Here is a 19,063-nt window from a genome sequence, read left to right on the forward strand (position 1 = left end):
GGGCCAGTATAGTTTCAAGTGTTCGGCTTGAGTAACAATTCTGCTGGTAACTATATAACTATTCCATTAACAGTCACTTCTACCTAGACAGGAGGGAGGTCAAGAAATGTCCAGCATCTGGCTCGAGTTCTATTTCTCTTGCCTACAATGCTTGAGCCCCTTGCTTGCCAAAGTGTCCTCTGTACATCAACTGTTTATTAAAAATTGAAAAAATAATTAGCTCATTAATTATTTCCCAACAAGGTTAACAAAACTCTGTGAATACATGCATGTATTATTAATGCCTTTATACCTGTTAAGTCATCAAACACCCTATCAGATTTTCAATTTATGTGTGAAAAACATCTAATTAAAATCAACTTACATGTACCTGATTTTTTTGGGTGGGGAGGGTGCGGGGAGAGTGCATTGATCATAACCCCCAAAATATTTCAAAGTTTTATTAAAGGCTAATTATATCTTATTATAAAACTGAAATTAAATAACAATTATCTCAATCACATATGTCGCTATGTCTGCTTTACAAGGCAAATCAGAGATATAGGATGTAGAAGTAAGGCAAGTGTAATATTTAGAATTGTAAAATGCAATAAAAATGAAGCTTCAGGAAAATACTAGTATTGTGTGAGTTCCTTGGCTATTCAATGCCATGAATATTGCAGCTATCAGCGACGCTACTGACATAGCTTTCAAGGTAATAAACTATGTTTCTTTTCATACTTGAATGTGTCCAGCGCATAATTATGAAAATTATGAAAACGTAAATTCAGCATATCTCACTTTATTAAAATCCAAATATATAATTAAATAAGCAATTAATATGTGCATTTTACAATAAAATACAGAATAAAACTGCCAATTTGTGCATGAACAACCGTTGCGACAGAAGGGATACTACTCAATTCTTCTTTATTATACTGTACACGATTCCTCTCAATTACTTCCCTTTACTTTAAGTATAATTATCTAGAACTCGTGTTTAATAATGAATGTGCATGTACTGGCATCTATGCTTTTTGAAACTTAGTGATTGAACATAAAATAAAAAATCTTGACAAGATTGTACATTCAGTTTCAACATACTATATAAACAATTAACGTTCCAATGAAAAATAAGACAGGTCGAACCTCAAAGACCTCGTGAAGAGGCCGGTAGGACCTGTAAATAAACTCTGATTAAAAAAAAAAAAAAAAAAAAATAAGTTCACACTATGATATAAATACATTGCAAAATGTTGAAACATATTGAATTCAAAATTGAGATACCTGTTACAAAGTACATTATAAGTGAACAAATAGTTAACATGACTGGCTGAAAAGGTTAAAACACACTTTGTTTATATTATTGCTTTCACCTAATAATCCGCATACACTACATGCTGACAACTGTTGTGTACTTATACATGTAGTTCAAGGCGAGTTTATTATAATACAACTGTCACATTGTGTGAACAGGTAAATACATGTAGTTTCCTTTGTCGGCAGTTAAAGCTCCTTCGAAAATTCACCACCCTTAACACTTGTCAAAAAAGGGACAATTGCCAACCGATGAATGTAGTTTCTGTCTGTTTATAGGTTGGATTCGGTGAATTTACGTAGTGTTCTGGAATGGTTGGATTGCATAATTTGATGGTAAATCTGGCTTTGATGAAAGAAAACAATGTTTCTTTGTGGATATTTCTGACCCCGTCCTATAAGGCCATCGATGCAAAATACGAAAAAATGTACGCAAAAGTGTGGACACCGTCTTAAAATCAATCTGAATAATAATTAAAGACGTACGGTAAAAAGTATTGCTCGCAGATTTATTTTGTATTTATGTTCACCAATAAGCTTACATATTTTGAAGTTGTGTATCATTTGTCAAAAAGATAAAAGTTGTCAAAAGGGAATGTGCATCGTGAAATTATATTCTTAGTGATATAGGTATCATCAATATTCCAACAATGTTCATATTTAAAAAGTTTAGTGGTTATTGATAATTTTATTTTATTTTGATTGAATCTCATTATATACCATTTTCATCATATTTTCTATGCTTTCAGAACGTCTAAAAGGGCCATTTTTGGTCGTCGAAGTTATCTCTATAACATAAATAGGATGACAAACAGTACACACTCATTTATACCTTTGCTAAAATACACACTCTAAATGTCAGTGGGTTGTGTTTATTTCAATCTTGCATTTTAGAAACATGAGTTACGTCTAAGATTTTGCCCTGGCGAACAACTTTGTAAAAAATTGTTGATATTAGGTCCATTCCACACTTGGTCACCAGACGATATTTAAAGAAAAGAAGTGGCTAACCATGCGGCCCGGAACAACTACATGTAGCCTATACTGTCTAGTCATACGGCCCGTACTGCTAGACTGTATTGGCTAGTCGGACGGCTGTGTATGTATAGCCTTTCCTTTGGGGATTGTCTAGTCCTACAGCTAAATAAAGTATAGAATTGTCATTCAGTGCTGTTGATCAGTAATTAATTTGTTAAAGCTCATAAAAGTGCACCCATTCTTCATATGTTTCGGCTTCCTTTCATGTAAAACCAATCATTGTAGTTCCGAAGATTTATTTGTATGCATAGTCAACATAACATGTATTATGCCCAATTGTCATGAAATGGTGCCTCATATTGTGAAAATAGGGTATATAGCTGTATGTTGTATATGCTTTTTGTCAAGTGCTATTAACTCAGCGATTTTCCTCGTCAAATTGGGAAAAGTACCCGTACCAGTCCAATTGGGAAAAATTGAGTCGTGAAAACCTCAAAATTGGGAAAAATCGAGTTGTGAAATCTTTAAATTGGGAAAATCGCGTCGTGAAGTTTGGGTCTTATTATATATTATAAATAACAAAATATAAAAAAGAACACACACAATCATTTACTAGTTGTTTTAATCTCTTATAAAGCAATGTCTCTTTCTTTCATTTTTTTTGAAAATTTCAACAATCTTTGATGTTTGATCATCACTCAGTTGCTGGCATCCCTCTCTGCACAGCATCATTAGTGCTGTCAATGTGTCCTGTGATAGACGGTTCGGATTGGTCGTGCAAAGATTATTTGAAATCTTGAAACCAAACTGCGTCAGTAAACGGGATCCACTTGCCTGATGACTCTTTTTTAGTTTTTTTTCATAATATTTGCTATTATGACTGAGACTCATTTCAAACTACGGTAAGGTTATATACAAACCGACGTAAAACAGTACGCTGGCTGCCTGACAAAAGAACGGAAACAGTAACGACTCTATTGATTGAACGCGCTGAATAATAAAACCCGAAATTAATTAAGCGCGTGGTTACACACAACTATAAGATTTTCTTTGTTCGCTCGCCGAAAGTTGTGTTTTGTTACGAAACTTTCGATTGTTTTGAGAAAAAATCCGTACGCCGATTGGGATTTTTTCAGATGCCAATTGGGAATTTGGGAATTTTGGCTCGATTGGGTAAGTACCATTTACCGTACTTTATAAAGAAGGAGGAAAATCGCTGTAACTGAAAGCAATTAAATCATATTCAATTGTTTTCGTTCTATAATACTTCTTTACTTTTTGTCAATTTACATTTCCATCTTTTATTGTTTTATCTTTTTCACATTAAGTTTTCTTTTATTTGTTTTGTTGAAACTTTTCTCATTATTATGTCGCAATTTTCATTGCCTTAATTATTATTTACTATATATTTAATGAATGCATTTGATATTTGTATGTATTTATATACTCCATAAGTGTGATTTATGTTGATTGCTGTAATTGTTGTTTGGTGAAATAAATTAACATTTCATATCTCCCTTTTTTACCCCCATAATGCACGAATCAGATTTCCAACCATGACGAAACATTATCCATGCTTTCATAATGTCTATAAAAAAAGGGACATTACGTTATTTTAAGTCGTCTAAGCTATCTCTATAACAAAAAATAGGATGATAAACAGTATGTACACTCATCGTTATCTTTGCATAAAAAACACACTCTTTCTAAATTTGAGTGTGTTTATTTTTAACTTGTGATTAAAAAAAGCTATAACCTAATTTTGAAAAATGAGTTGCGTCTAAGATTATGCAATGGCGAAAAACTTCATTGCCTTCAACGCATTGATTTAAGCGGGTATATACGATTTTGTCAAATATTTATGAATTTATATAAAATGTGTAAACAATTATTATATATATATTTCAATATAAATTAAAATAAACGTTAAGAAGAACATGTGTCGAAAAATGCGAAATAAGCCAGATATTTAATTCTGAAATTGAAAACGAATTCGCCAGCATGTATACCATACATGTACGATGTGAATCTAAACTTAGTTTAACGGTTTGTTTGAATTCCCCCAACAATATCTTTTCATACGACACACGAACACTAACTGCGATCCTAATACAAAGACGAATGCTTCGGTTATTGTAGGAAAATATGTAGAGTAAGGTCGGATAATATCGTCCTGTGGTATTTATTGGACACATTTAAATTATTGTTATTTCTATTATGTAGTTGCTAAATATAACGTCATTTATGATGACATCATACATATCACATATTTTCTTAGAACGACTTGTACAAGTTCCATTCAGCGCTTTTTGTTTTCAATCGTTGAAAATCATATCGTATTTTAATGTGAGCATCTTATCAACATCTATAAGGTAGGTACCAAATCATTTTAGTCATAAAACATCTATTTAATGCTATTAGGTGCTGAAACAGTGAGAAATGATAGTTTGTATCCTTAATATAATGACTGTTAATCGTTAATGCAAACATAATCACCCTTGTCTGGTTACTGGGATGGTCGAAAATTGCCACTTAGAATTGTCAATTGCGGAAAATATCGCCCATACTGAAGTAAGTATTCCCCAAGTATAAATTGCTTCTTTTATTTTTCAGAATCATGACAAAGCAACTACAAGTATCAAAAAGCGACAAACATTATTCAGATGCCAATTAAAAACTTGCTATAGCTATGGCAAATAGTGGTGCTGTGTCGAAGCGGAAGGCAGCAGAAATGTTCAGGATTCCTAAATCCACTCTAATGGACAAACTCGCAGGTCGAACTCCAGAGCATAGAGCAAGACTTGACCCTTTCACCGTCCTGACAGAAGCCGAAGAAAATGCATTGGTTGAGTACCGTACTGGGATGGCATCCATCGGTTATCAAGTAACAAGCAATGAACTTTGCCTTGAGGTGAAAACAATCCTTGATTGAAACCCCTTTCCAAACAATACCCCAGGTAGAGATTGAATAAATGCAATTAAAAGTCGGCACACTGAATTACCTGAAAGAACCCCCATGAAGCTTGGACAGCAATGAACCGGGTTGTCGATCTGACGAGGGAGCTGCCAGTGAGCTGATTTGCTGTACTTTCTGTGGATCCGAATGGCATATTAACTGCACAGGGGACGCAATGATCTTAGAGATACCCGCAGAGCAAGTTTGCAACTACCCATTCCACTGCAAAAGATGATTGTAACTCAATCGTACAATGTTTCATTGAATAGCTTTGTGATTTTGTTCAGAACAAATTTTGTGAAAGAAAAGAATAAAAGAAATCTTCAATTTCAGTACAAAAATTAGATATTTTTTTAACTTGTAGAGTGGACGATAACTACCTGAAGTGTCCGAAAACTGCCACCATATACCTTGTATTTTTGTTAGTGCATTCTTGCATCAAACACATAAAGACTATAGAAAGCATATCAGCATTTTCACGTTCAACTGCAAAATAACCGAAGTGTACAAATTGATTGCGAATAAATCGCAAGTTAGTGACATTAAATGCAAAAACAATGTTAAATGGGCGATAACTACCCACTTTACTCTACGTCACAATCGGCTCGGGGCGCTAATTTGTCTTTGCTGCATTTAATGAAATTGGGCTTTAATTACATCAGTAATGTATAATTTTTCTTTCCCATTTTATGTATTGTAATATATTTTATCAATATATTACAATTTAACACATACAAAAAAATCGTATATACCCGCTTTAATGTAAACAAAATCATCGATATTAGGTCCATTTCTACACTAGGTCACCGAACGATACTTGAAGAAAAGGGGAGCAGCTCATTCATCTGTCTTGACAAAATGTACAGTTTACGATTCATTTGTTTGAAAAATAGAAATTGTATGAATCAGACCATCGTTAATATATAGCTATTTCATATAAATAGATGTAATAAACACATATTCACCTTTGTCATTACATTATGAGTTTTATATTCCTTACTAAAATGTATTTGTCAAGTTCGTTCACTAAATGATTTGTCAAACGCCGCCATCTTAGGTTACATTCAACTAAAACATCGAGTATCTCTCCGTAGTGCGTAATTTCTAAACAATCCATTCTATACATAAATGGTGACGTCACTACGTTATTGTCACCTCTATACTTAGACGCATCACGCACCTCCATTTGGAGGCATTTATGACTACGACACAAAGAAGTCCGCGGATGAATGAAGAATTTGCTTTATAAGTAAACTTTCATGTTATGATTTAAAAGTTAAGTATAATTTTGTTCAGTCTTACGGTCTTATGTTAGTATCAATTAAAATTTTCGTAAGTTTTCAACAATTTCGCTCTTTATTCATTTTTTTAAACTGTACTTTCACTTTCGGTTGTATAACAACATGTATCCTTTATTGACGAAAGTTTGCAATGAAATAGCGTTTTCAAAACCGCTTAAAAAGTTTCAGAAGGTGTATCTGATGCATGTTATGAATAGACACAATGTCATAGCTATATTGCCGACTAGTATGGGAACAATTTGGTATTTCAAGTGGCTCCATTTGCATTGCAAGAGAAGTTCAAATTGACTTGTTCAGTTTGTTAAATTTTGACACCCTAATTATATATTTTTTATAAGTGCCTGATAGATTTTTTTCTTTAAATAATTGAGATCAATGAAAATTGTAGTAAAAGCACAGCATTGATGTTCTATGATGGTCATTTTTAGTGGAATAGTATGTTACAATAAAACAATTATAACTATTGTATTAATGAATTTAGATTAGGTGTTATCTTTAAATGGGGTAGTAATTCATTATATGAGATTAGCACATTATATAGTTGAAAAATAAATAACACTTTAATGACTTACCATAGTAAAATAAAGTAGCATAGAATATGTTGCATGTCATAAAATGTAAAACTGAAATTGAAGAAGCTTTACAAATATTTTACACTGACAACACTGTTGGTTTTCCAAAAAAAAAATTCTTCCTATCTACCTGCCCTAGTTTTTTGGGGCTAATTTAAATATTATTAATATCATTGAGTTAAATTTTTAAAATATCAATATGTTTTGATTACATTAGCTTATTTTATTATTAACAAGGGACAAAATTGTCACAAAACCAGGTTTTCATTGTGAAAAAAAATCTGATAAAGGGAGACAACTCAAACTGAACTTTTGAAATGAACAAAGAAAATTAACCCCCTTTGTAAGTTTGTTTTAAAATAAATCTATTTTTAGTCGTGGCGACCTTGACATTGGAGATATGCACATGAATTTATTTTTTTTGACCTTTGACCATGAAGGATGACCTTGACCTTTCACCACTAAAAATGTGCAGCTTCATAAGATACACATGCATGGTAAATATCAAGTTGCTATCTTCAATATTGCAAAAGTTATGAGCAACGTTAAAGTTTTCGGACGGACACACGGACGGACGGACGGACGGTCAAAATTTGTGTGCGTATGGAAAGGCGTTGTCCATATACACATGCATACCAAATATGAAGGTTATATCTCAAGGGACATAGAAGTTAAGAGCATTTTTCGAAACCTAAACGCAGATTTTGAAACCTAAACGCAGACCCCTACTTCAAGGTCAAGGTCACAGGGGTCAAAATTGTTGTGCGTATGGAAAGGCCTTGTCCATATACACATGCATACCAAATATGAAGGTTATATCTCAAGGGACATTTATGGCCATTTTTGACCTTTGAACTCAAAGTGTGACCTTGACCTTGGAGATATCGATGTAATTATTTTGCGCGACACACCGTCCAATGATGGTAAACAAATGTGCCAAATGATTTTAAAATCTGACAATGAACGACATAGTTATGGCTCGGACAAGCTCATTTATGGCCATTTTTGACCTTTGAACTCAAAGTGTGACCTTGACCTTGGAGATATCGACGTAATTATTTCGCGCGACACACCGTCCAATGATGGTGAACAAATGTGCCAAATGATTTTAAAATCTGACAATGAACGACATAGTTATGGCCCGGACAAGCTTGTTCCGCCAGCCCGCCAGCCAGCCAGCCAGCCCGCCAGCCAGCCAGCCAGCCAGCCAGCCCGCCCGCATTCGCCAATCTAATAACCAGTTTTTTCCTTCGGAAAACCTGGTTAATAATAAATACTTTGCAAGGAAAGTCCAATTCTGTTTTAATTAGTCTTAATTAGGTACTAGTAAAATTGAAAATATCAGTGACATCCAAAACTTGGCTTATATGCGTATGAATGCATATTTTCTTTGATAGTTACATAGTACCCTATTTAATTGGATTAAAAACAACAAATAACTTTAGTTCCACAACCCAGCCCAAGTTGACTCAAACTGAATTAATTCATCAATTGATCCTATTTAATTATATTCAAAAAAACATGTGTAAGATTTTGAGAATATCCCATGTATTCCTCTAGTATTCCTCTAGTACACCAACATGCACGTCTTACTAATGATTTACATGCACTCCTTAAACAGTTTAACAAAAATAATGAATGATTAATCCAAAGAAAACAACAAACAAGCTGCTTCATAAAAAAAGTTAATTACATAAGATTACATAAGCAAAAAAATCATTTTGATAATAAATCAAGATTATGCTTCAATCAAACCATTATAAATTTATTGTGGGGTGGGGGGTGGGGTAATGTAAGCACTAAAACTAAAATGGGGGAAATGTCTGGGGAGGGAACATCTTAGGGGGAGCGTCCGGAATTCCTGCTAAGGGCGACAGTGTTGTTAATGTGTCTTTAGAAGAAATAACTGAAGGAAAGTACTCATTGGTGTATGCCCATCCAGAAGCATTTCTGAGCATATCAATTGGAACAGCAATATTGAGTGCATTTGAAAGAGATATAACTGTTTCATACATTGCTTTTGATGAAGCCCACAAGTCATGGTCCTTTAATGGTACCTTTCCTATTAGGGAATTTTATACTTATTTTTTACTCTAAATCTAGCTCTTTTGTCATAAAATGAGAAGTTTTATTACCCAACACGTTTTGTGTTTGAACCTCACAAATTTTATAATACCAAAGTCCCATCATATAATCATTATCACAATCAGCAGCAGCATTATCATATTCATCATCATCATCGTTAGCAGCAGCATCATTGTGTTGTATTATCAGAATTCAATACAAATACAAACACAACCATTACAACTCTTACTACTACTACTACTAATTAATTAATTATCTACTACTACAACAAGAACAACAACTACGACTGCTACTACTGATCTTACTTCTACTACTACTAGTCTACTACTACTACTACTACTACTACTACTACTACTACTACTACTACTACTACTACTACTACTACTACTACTACTACTACCACCACCACCACCACAACCACCACCACTACTACTACTACTACTACTACTACTTGGTACACCAGAACTTGTTGTCCATGGAGACGATAATGAGAACTCCCAGAGTATTGATTGAACCCACGCCCAGCGGACATCATTCTCTACACCATAGCGACCATGAATTAATATTTGACGCCATGTACAACATAATTCACCTTATTACAAAAAACATGGAATTCACAAAATGACTGAAAATGCTGTAAAATAAATGCAAATTTGAAACAAAACAACGTAAGCAATACATAATAAGAAACACTACATTACTGAAACACTGATACCATGAACATTTTAGGGTGTAACACCTTATGTACATGGACCAGACCTTTTATGTACTACCGGTACTTTACATTTATGTACCACCTACATAAAATATAGGTGTTATTGTCCATTCATTCATAGCAGTCCTAATGAATTAAGGTCATTCTCTAAACATGATTAAAGTCTAAAGAAGGAAATAATTTGATTTTTTTACAGTTTGAACATTAAGGTCATTCTCTCTTCTCTTCAAAGTATCACATTTCAATTATACAATATAATGCAAACATTTTAGACTTAGTCAGGATAAGATAAGAGACAAATGAATTTTTATAATTTACTTCAATTTCAGGTAAGACTAATAAGTCATTTATTAAGTACTACATGTACTTGGGCTAATTAATTAAACTAAGACACTCAGTGACACTTAGACAATCTGACAAAATATAAAATCTATGGCCAATATATAAGTCTAAATTCATAAATACTATCACACAAAATACATTTCATCAATAACACACATTTATATTAAATTAGTTATCTCTTTATATTATAAATATGGTACATAAAGTGTCAGATAGTGGTACATAAAGTGTCGGTACATAAACGGACTGGTACATAATGTGTGACATTCAACATTTTAAAATCAGTTAACAATATATGGACTTCATTGTTTTGCATATACGCAATCAAAGCATATTTATTAAAAATTAAAACACACTGTTCATGGCTGTATCTTTTTATTTATACATGCATAAACTATTCTGGTTATTAATACATTTTTAAAATTATATATAAACAAGAGCACCACATTATGGGTGCCAAGCTAGGCTGCGGTGCAGTTTTGAATAAATGATTTATTAAAAGAATTTTTTAGAGGTTAGTGACCTTGCCCTTTGACCGAGTGACCCCAAAATGGGTGTGGCGTGTAGAAAACATCACGATGCATATACATGTGAGGTTTCAATGTGATAGGTGGAAGCACTTTGATATTAGAGCCGATGTAAAGATTTTAGCACGACGCGGACATCTGACGACGAGCTATGACAATACCTAGGGTTTCCCCCGAAAACAGCCTAGCTAAAATTGAGCGCCATTAGTCCAAATTTTTGACGCTCTTAAATATTAAGCTACTTTTTATATGGGTAATATTTGGAGCAAAGAATTTAGCCCATATAAAAAGTATCTATAAATTCTTTGCGCGTCTTATAAATAAGACTAGAGCGCCATATAAATTAAATGGAAAACATACAACATTATGTCAAGAAAAATAAAGCTGTAAAAATCTCACCTGCTCGTCTTTGATGTTGCAATTAGCACATTCAGCATTTTCAGTATCTACTAAATAAATATATGAAAGTGCCAAATGTCCAAGATACCATGACGTCCTCCTCAAAATGTTGGATCCTTTGAACTCCATTTATTTTATCCCTGATTAATCCTCTCACACATGAGGCCTACATGTAAGATTCCTTGTAATGTTCACAGCGATTATTTTAAATCGTTTACGTTCTCAAATTTCAGCAGGTATTTAATTATAAATATTTATTTATGATTTTGATTTATTTACTATTTCGAAGATTCAGTCTTGCAACGTGTTTAGTTAGTCTAAGTTACCTGTTTAGTGATTCTTACAAACAATAGACTGACATGAAAAGTGGCTCCTTTTGAAGCACAAACTGCATCCATGTATATATTACAGCTGGCCCGGTTTGATGGGGCCTGTTTTTGATAATAATTAATTACCATTTTTCACTTCCGTGTTTATTATGTTTACCAACGCCATGATGGAAAAAAGTCCGTTTCCCACAATGCTTAGCGCGCATTCACACAGGTCAGTAAGACCGATGTGACACAATGCTAAACAATCTGAACGCATCGGACAGTGGGCTACACCACACCGTCGCCGATCGCCGATATGGCGGAATTGTCCGAGGTGTCCCGATTGACCCGAGAGACGATCGCCGATATGGCGGAATTGTCCGAGGTGTCCCGATTGAATTTCTAAAGAGTTCTTCTTCTCTTCTTGAATAAAAGCTATTTAAAAATCTAAGGCTTGTATTATGTGCCTTTTTCTAATATCCACATGTTTCTGCAGTATGTGTATCACGTCAATTGCATTTTAAGTTAAACAAAATGAACTTTTAATTTGCGTTTTCTGTTATATGGGGCTTTTGTCGAAAAATTCTTTGTCGAAATATGGCTGCCAAAACGATGTTTGTACTGGTGCCTGCATTCGTATGACATGCCCTTTTATTGAAATTAATAAAAAAACGTATCGATCGTTAAAAGTATTACAAAAGTTTGCAATAGGGGAAAGAAAGGCTTGAAAATTGCTTTAAAAGGTTGCAGTATTAGGCTAGATTGAACTTTACCGGTACGCAGTTGTTTACCACTATCGACAAAGCGGGGGTTTGGGGGCTGTAGCCCCCGATACTAAGGAAATATATAGGATAAAATGGATTATAAGATGTTGCGTTAGTTGTTATGTGTTAGGTGTTAAGGGTTAGGGTTAGGGTAAGCTGTTTGATGTTAAGTGTTGCGTACCGGTAAAGTTCAATCGTCCCCAATATTATAATGCGATCATTTCGGCATTGAAATTAGTGTAATTTAAATGGTAAAACCACAGATAATGGAATGTTAATAATGCAGAAATTCATCTGCAAGCATGATTATAAAACGATTTTAATGATTATTCGACCAATGTCCAGTGTGACAATTGGAGTGCTAGACAAGATGAGTGATGTGAATATTATAGACAAAATGAATGGGCATGTAAGGGATGGGATGCGGATCCGATTGGGAAGAATAAGTGTTCAATTTTCGAATTACCTTACTAGCAAATACGATGATCTCCATATATTTAAATTTCAGATTGGAGAACAAGATTACAAAAATACACAACGATACGCATGCATTCCATTCACGCCATTCTCTCTTGTTTCGTATGCTTGATCTTTTATCCCTTAAGCCACATATTGCGACAAAATCAGTGGCAGTCTTGCCAGAGGCGTATCCAGAAATTTTTTAGAGGGGGGGCTCAACAGGGGAGGGTGCGGGAGGGGTGTCCCCTTCCTTCGACGAATTTTTTTTTTAATTGGCACCTTAAAATAATACGATTTCCTGCTATCTAATCAGCATTTTGCATGATAAAAGTGCATGTTAAACAAATAAGAACTTGAGTTCACACATCAAGTGTGACAGACACACAGACAGACAGACACACATGGGTAAATCAAATGTTTCTACAACCACTGAAGTGGTGGGAGACATTATCTTTATCCATAACTTTTTTAACAGAGTAAGATGGGTGGACCTCCTATTTAACCATGCTGGATATCCTACTAGGTCAACTTAGGTACAACATTAAAATGTGTATGACACCTTTCCACATAGCCTGCCATATAAAGTGCAACTCAGCAGGGAGGGACTGAGGGGAAGGGAGATCATCAATGAACCATTCAAGGTCACTAGCACTGACAGGAGAGGCGCACATTTGTTCAGGTATAAACTTCAATCACATGGCTGCCTTAGTCTGCAAATCACTGAATCGGGTGTCCATTTCGTTCACAAAAGTGTTAACAAAGGGAGTCGTTAGGTTTCTGTGTAGTTTAATTCGGGTGTTGCTGCCTCGATGTTGTCACGCTTTAAGAAAATGATTTAGTTTCATATAGCAAAGTAATTCTTCATTTTTGAGTTTTTTTTAATTTTAAAAAGTATGGATGTACATCAAAGCAATTAGCCCGATTTGTAAAAAAATAAAATAAAATAAAATAATTGCCATTCATTAAGTGTGCAGTTGAATTTCACTGGCAATAACTTGTTACTCAAAAGGATTATCACTCTAAAGAGCTAATACCAATTAAATTCATCAAAGATATTACCGAAAAAATAATTATGATTGTCCATTGCGTTCGTCTAAACTCTTTAATTGCTACAAATTGAAATATTGTTTTTCACAAGTCTCATGCGGCAGCCATTTATAAACATTTATCTATAGCTTAAATGTATGGATGAATTTCATTAGTTGAATGTATCTTCTTCAGCCAATCAAATAGCGCAGTTTATTACTTACAGTCAATGAAGCGTTTAGCTGACGAAGGTTAGATCGTCTGTACACATGCCTGGGGGCAAATCACACAAATAGACAGCTGTTTATGGCTTAATTAGGGACATATGACAGGAAATACACAAGTGGATTGAAACTGTAAGGGGCTCATTTTTATTAAAAGTCATGTCTAGCCAGCCAGCTGGGGGGGCTTTAGCCCCCTAGCCCCCCACCTAAATACGCCCCTGCTTGCTCTAGGCTTGAAGAATGTTAACACACTGTTAAAAGCTTTATTTGTTCAAATATCTCAGTTATTGAAATATAGTTGAAAAACATCTTAAGTGCATAAAAGACAAGTGTTCTTGCAGTTTGTGCCGATATCTTAATTAAGGTATGTGAATACATCCTTGAATACGTCTGAAATCGGTGACAAAATTTCACTTTGCGTGAAGTATAACCGTGCAGTACACAATGAACTTTTAAACAAGAACACAGGCTAATAAAAAAGTAATTCTGATGTATTTTACACTGCCATAAGCAGCATAAAATCTGTATTTTATGTACTCGTTGAAATTCGTGTTTTAAAAAGTGCTTGTTCCAGTCAAATCTCTGTGTATGTTTGGTATTGAAAGTGTCGTTAAATGGTTTTACCAAAACATACTGTTATGTGTGGCGTATTCTGCAATAACTATAATGTCAAGTAAAATAGTTGAATGAAATCCACAGGATTCAAATCCGGGACCTCTGCGAGTCAGATATAACGCGCTTCCTCTGTGTCTGTCAGGCTTAAATACTGTTCAGCCTATTGAAAGTGATATTATGGGCATCTAACAATTTATAGGTGTATATCGCAGCCGTTTTTTTTTATTTTTGGTGTTTTCACTTCATATACACTTATATTTGTTAATGCAGCATCAACATCCTATAATGCTAAAACAAGATCCCGGTAATAGAAAAATAATGCATTTGAATATGAAAATGATTCGATTTCAATGTGAATCAAAATTGAGTGTTAGTGCAGATTCGTTCATACGACACAAGGGCACTATTTTGTTGAACGTATCATTTCGGCTTAGAGGACTGGGTGAGTCATGTAAAATATCGAATAAAATATATATTTTTATAAACAATTAGAAGAAAGATGAGTTGCAGATAATTGGACAGTTACCACATTTTAACTAACTCTTTTGGCCTGTTAATTCTTTTCAGCTCAAATCAACAGTGAAAAATGCCCATAATATCACTTTTAAACGCCTTGTAAGAAAATACACGCACTTTAAAAATTATCATTACAATGCATTCCAGACGCTTTACTCTATTAATAAATGTATTTCCTTTACAGCTCAACCGATTTTTACAACTATGCCCCAGATCTGAAAGGTTACTGCAATACATGATTGAATTAATACCTTAATGATCTTGGGAGTAAATATTTCAGTTTTTTGTTTTCAGTTATTCATTTAACATCTCCAGACTTATCAGAAAGTTACAGTCAGGTCCAGCTGTTAAATCTTCATACTAGTATTCAACAACTGACCTGTAAGTGTGATTATGATTCTTTAGTTATGCATACATGCATTGCACTCGACAACACCGTCTTCAAATAGTGATGCTTTTTGGTATTTTATTTCAGATGTACATCGATGATGAAGTTACAATCTGGACAAGATCTGACAGACGCAATTAAGTGAATCGACATTGTGACGGTTGTTTTATCGAAATTATGTTATTAACGGTATATGGTGATTAAAATGTATTTAACAAATTACAACATGCTTGCTCTGTGTAATAATAACGAAATCAAAAGCCATTGCTTCGGTTATCATCGGTTGACTTCAGTTATCCTCGGTTATCATCGGTTGACGTCAGTTATCCTCGGTTATCATCGGTTAACTTCAGTTATCGTCGGTTATCATCATTTATCATCAGTCATAATCACTCTCATCGCATCATCATTGAATATACCACTTGACATAATTCGATAGTAATATAATAATGATTCTTTAATAAAATATGTATCGGTAATTCACATTTATATTCAACAATGTTTAATAAATACAAACATTCACATATCCGGCATTAAGCAAACACAATACGCACTGAATGTTTCTACATGACACTTGATGAATCTTTGGGTAAATATGAGCCTCGTTCTGGGAAAACGTGGCTTAATGCACGTGCGTAAAGTGTCGTCCCAGATAAGCCTGTGCCGGATAAGCGTACATACGCCGTATGCTGCTATATGGTGTTGTACGACGCAGACGGACAAGCGTACATACGCCGTATGCTGCTATATGGTGTTGTACGACGCAGACGGACAAGCGTACATACGCCGTATGCTGTTATATGGAGTTGTACGACGCAGATTTCTTCTTACACGGACCAATGACGAATAGCGTTCCACTCTGCAACATAGACACTCAAAATGTTAATTTTACAACACTTGCAAAATTTTGTTTCGTTTTTATTTGTGAGCGTTAGCTCACAAATAATGTAGAGACAATTTTGCAAATCAGTATGGGCTTTACTACGTTAGGAACTGTAACCCGTGACTGCCTGTGTGTATAACTGCAGTAAAATTAAGCAGACGACGAATGCTAGGCTAGGAGCGTCTGCTCTAACCACCGCATCTGCCTGTTTATAGTTCCCACTGGTACACTAACATTTGTGTATGCATTCAAAATTATTTAACAGCTTGTAAGACAACGTTGGTCAGTCTAGTGTTTATCATTGAGATCTGTACATATTGGCTGCTTTCAGGAAAAAGGGGCTTAATGCATGTCAAATAAGATTAGCCTGTGCACACTGATTAACAACATGTCTCAATATGTGCTTTAAGACACACTCTTTATAAATTTGAATTGGTTGTGGTCACTTCAAACTTGCGATATAAAAAGCTACACATACTTTTGAAAACTGAATTGCGTCTAAGATTATAAAACAGCGAACAAATTCAGTGCCTTCGGCGCTTTGACTTAAAGTTTAGTTTGTGCTGTTGTTTTTGTAAGCAAACAAATAATAATATTATGAATCTTTCGGCTCGAAGGTCATATCCATCAAAGTTTTCTTGTCGGTCCCGCGACTTCGAGCCATAAGGAGTCGACTAATAAATGCAAGGGGAATGGGTGGAGCAGAGCGCCGTTGATATTTCTATTAAAGGCATGGACGATAAAATACATATTGGGTGTATAACTTTTTTACTAATTCGCCAGGAAGCTCTATACGGCAACCGCTCCTTTAAAGGACGTGGCATCTGCATCATGATGTATAATGATAGATACATGCGACCTCAGGTCATATGATCTCCGGTTCCAGCGACGAACCTTTTTAGTTAGTGCTCACAGTGAAGACCTTTTAGTTGGTCGAACGTCTAATGAAAACGAAAAATACTAGAAGGTCATGCTTGAGAGCGGTCTCAAATCATTCGACCCCCTGGTGCCAGTGTGTAACCACGAGGCAACGAATCGGCTCAAATAATTTAGCCTATGAAAACGGGGCTTAATGCAGCCTGCACGTGCTTATTAGGTACGACACTTTACGTTTTTATGATATTTTTCGTTCAAATTTAGTCTCTTCATAGCGAAAATTTTAGCAAAAGGCTAAGCCCCCCGTGCGCATTACAATACCATGCCTCGCTCGTTGTCGTTGTCCGCTTCCCTGAGCAATAGGCAAACAAATCTGTGGACAGTAATCACACAAATAATGAAAATGAACAGGTCGCTTTATTATTTGAATAACCGACGAGTTTCATTCAGATGTTATCAAATTATGAAACTCAATAAATATAATAATATAATCAGGATATTTTTTAGACCGATGATCAGACCTCACACTTAGGCATGTTTGTCCAAAAAATGTGTTAAACATTAAAAGCTAAATAACAGTTAACTTCATAGCGACACGATTCAGATGCATGTGCAATACAAAGACAAGACACTTCAATTTAATGACCATTTAATTACTAAATAATTAAACACATACCAGAAAACTAGAACTGTGACTGTCTGAGAAACGATTACATAAAAACAAAACGATAATCAATAGGACAACAACATCTCGAATTTATTAAATTGATGTTGAAACAAAGCATCATATAGCTAACACCAAATTCATTAAGAATTCGAAATAAAGCGTTAAAAGGATAAACAAACATACAGTCGCCGTGGCGTAGTAGATATGGTGTCCGCCTCGAGATCGGGAGGTCACGTGTTCGATCCCCGCTGTCGAATCGTTATTTAAATCTCCCCATAGACACCAAGTACTAGTTCTAGTCTGAGGAAATGGACTCAGGAGCGTTTCAAATAAGTTTAAGGCTTTCCATGCAATCGAGCTAAAATAAATAGGTTAGACTAAACTAAACTAAGGCGAATCTACAAAGCGGCTGTGTGTGTCCATCTTTGTTCATCTTTAGCAACATAAAATAGTTCAGTTGTTTGAAATTAATAATATTCTTATAGCTAGTTACTATTCAAAGGTTATGATGTACCAAAACACCGATACTCACAAGTATTTCAGATAGAAATATCGTCACAAGATGACCTACGTGCGCCAGTAACCGTAAAATCTATTCCGTAGTGAAGTTATACGACCCCTTGCTTGTCAACTTGTTTTTCTTGGTATATCATATTACGTTCTTGATGGATCATTATATTAAGTACCTTTTATTTGATAGTTTCAATGCGTATGTTATAAGCAAATTGTATGATGTTGGTCATTAAAACTTAAATGGTCGAACATCTGGATTAAAAAATATGAGCCGCGCCTTGGGAAAACCGGGTTTAATGCATGTGCGTTGTGGTCCAAGATTGGCCTGTTCAATTCGAAACTATCCGCTTGTATGGAATTTTTCAAGGGAATTCTCGTTTACATTATCAGCCAGTCTATGTGGAAAATGTCGTTTCAGATTAGCCTTTGCTGTTCGACACTTTCCACTTGTATGGTACTTTTGTTTTAAGGAATTATCCTTAAAAAGAAGCCACCCGTTTATGTGGAAAGTGCCGTCACTGATTAGCCTTTGTGGATTGGGCAGGTTAATCTGGGATGACATTTTATGAACATGCATTAATGCTAATCTGGGACGACATTTTACAAACATGCATTAAGCCCAGATTTCATATTTTATCTTTATATAGGAT

The 19,063-nt window shown here is 34.8% G+C and overlaps 1 protein-coding gene and 1 long non-coding RNA gene across 11 annotated transcripts in view; one reads left to right on the forward strand and one right to left on the reverse strand.

Annotated features, from left to right (window-relative positions):
* LOC127864385 (uncharacterized) overlaps positions 1-19,063 on the reverse strand; it is a 186,464-nt gene that overhangs the window by 99,593 nt on the left and 67,808 nt on the right. The window lies entirely within an intron of this gene.
* On the forward strand, positions 15,074-15,699 carry LOC127864410 (uncharacterized). The gene is made up of 2 exons (XR_008041896.1): positions 15,074-15,467; positions 15,562-15,699. It is a non-coding gene; the product is annotated as an uncharacterized LOC127864410 (long non-coding RNA).

Source organism: Dreissena polymorpha, chromosome 1 (assembly GCF_020536995.1).
Source record: "Dreissena polymorpha isolate Duluth1 chromosome 1, UMN_Dpol_1.0, whole genome shotgun sequence".
Classification (NCBI taxonomy): domain Eukaryota; kingdom Metazoa; phylum Mollusca; class Bivalvia; order Myida; family Dreissenidae; genus Dreissena; species Dreissena polymorpha.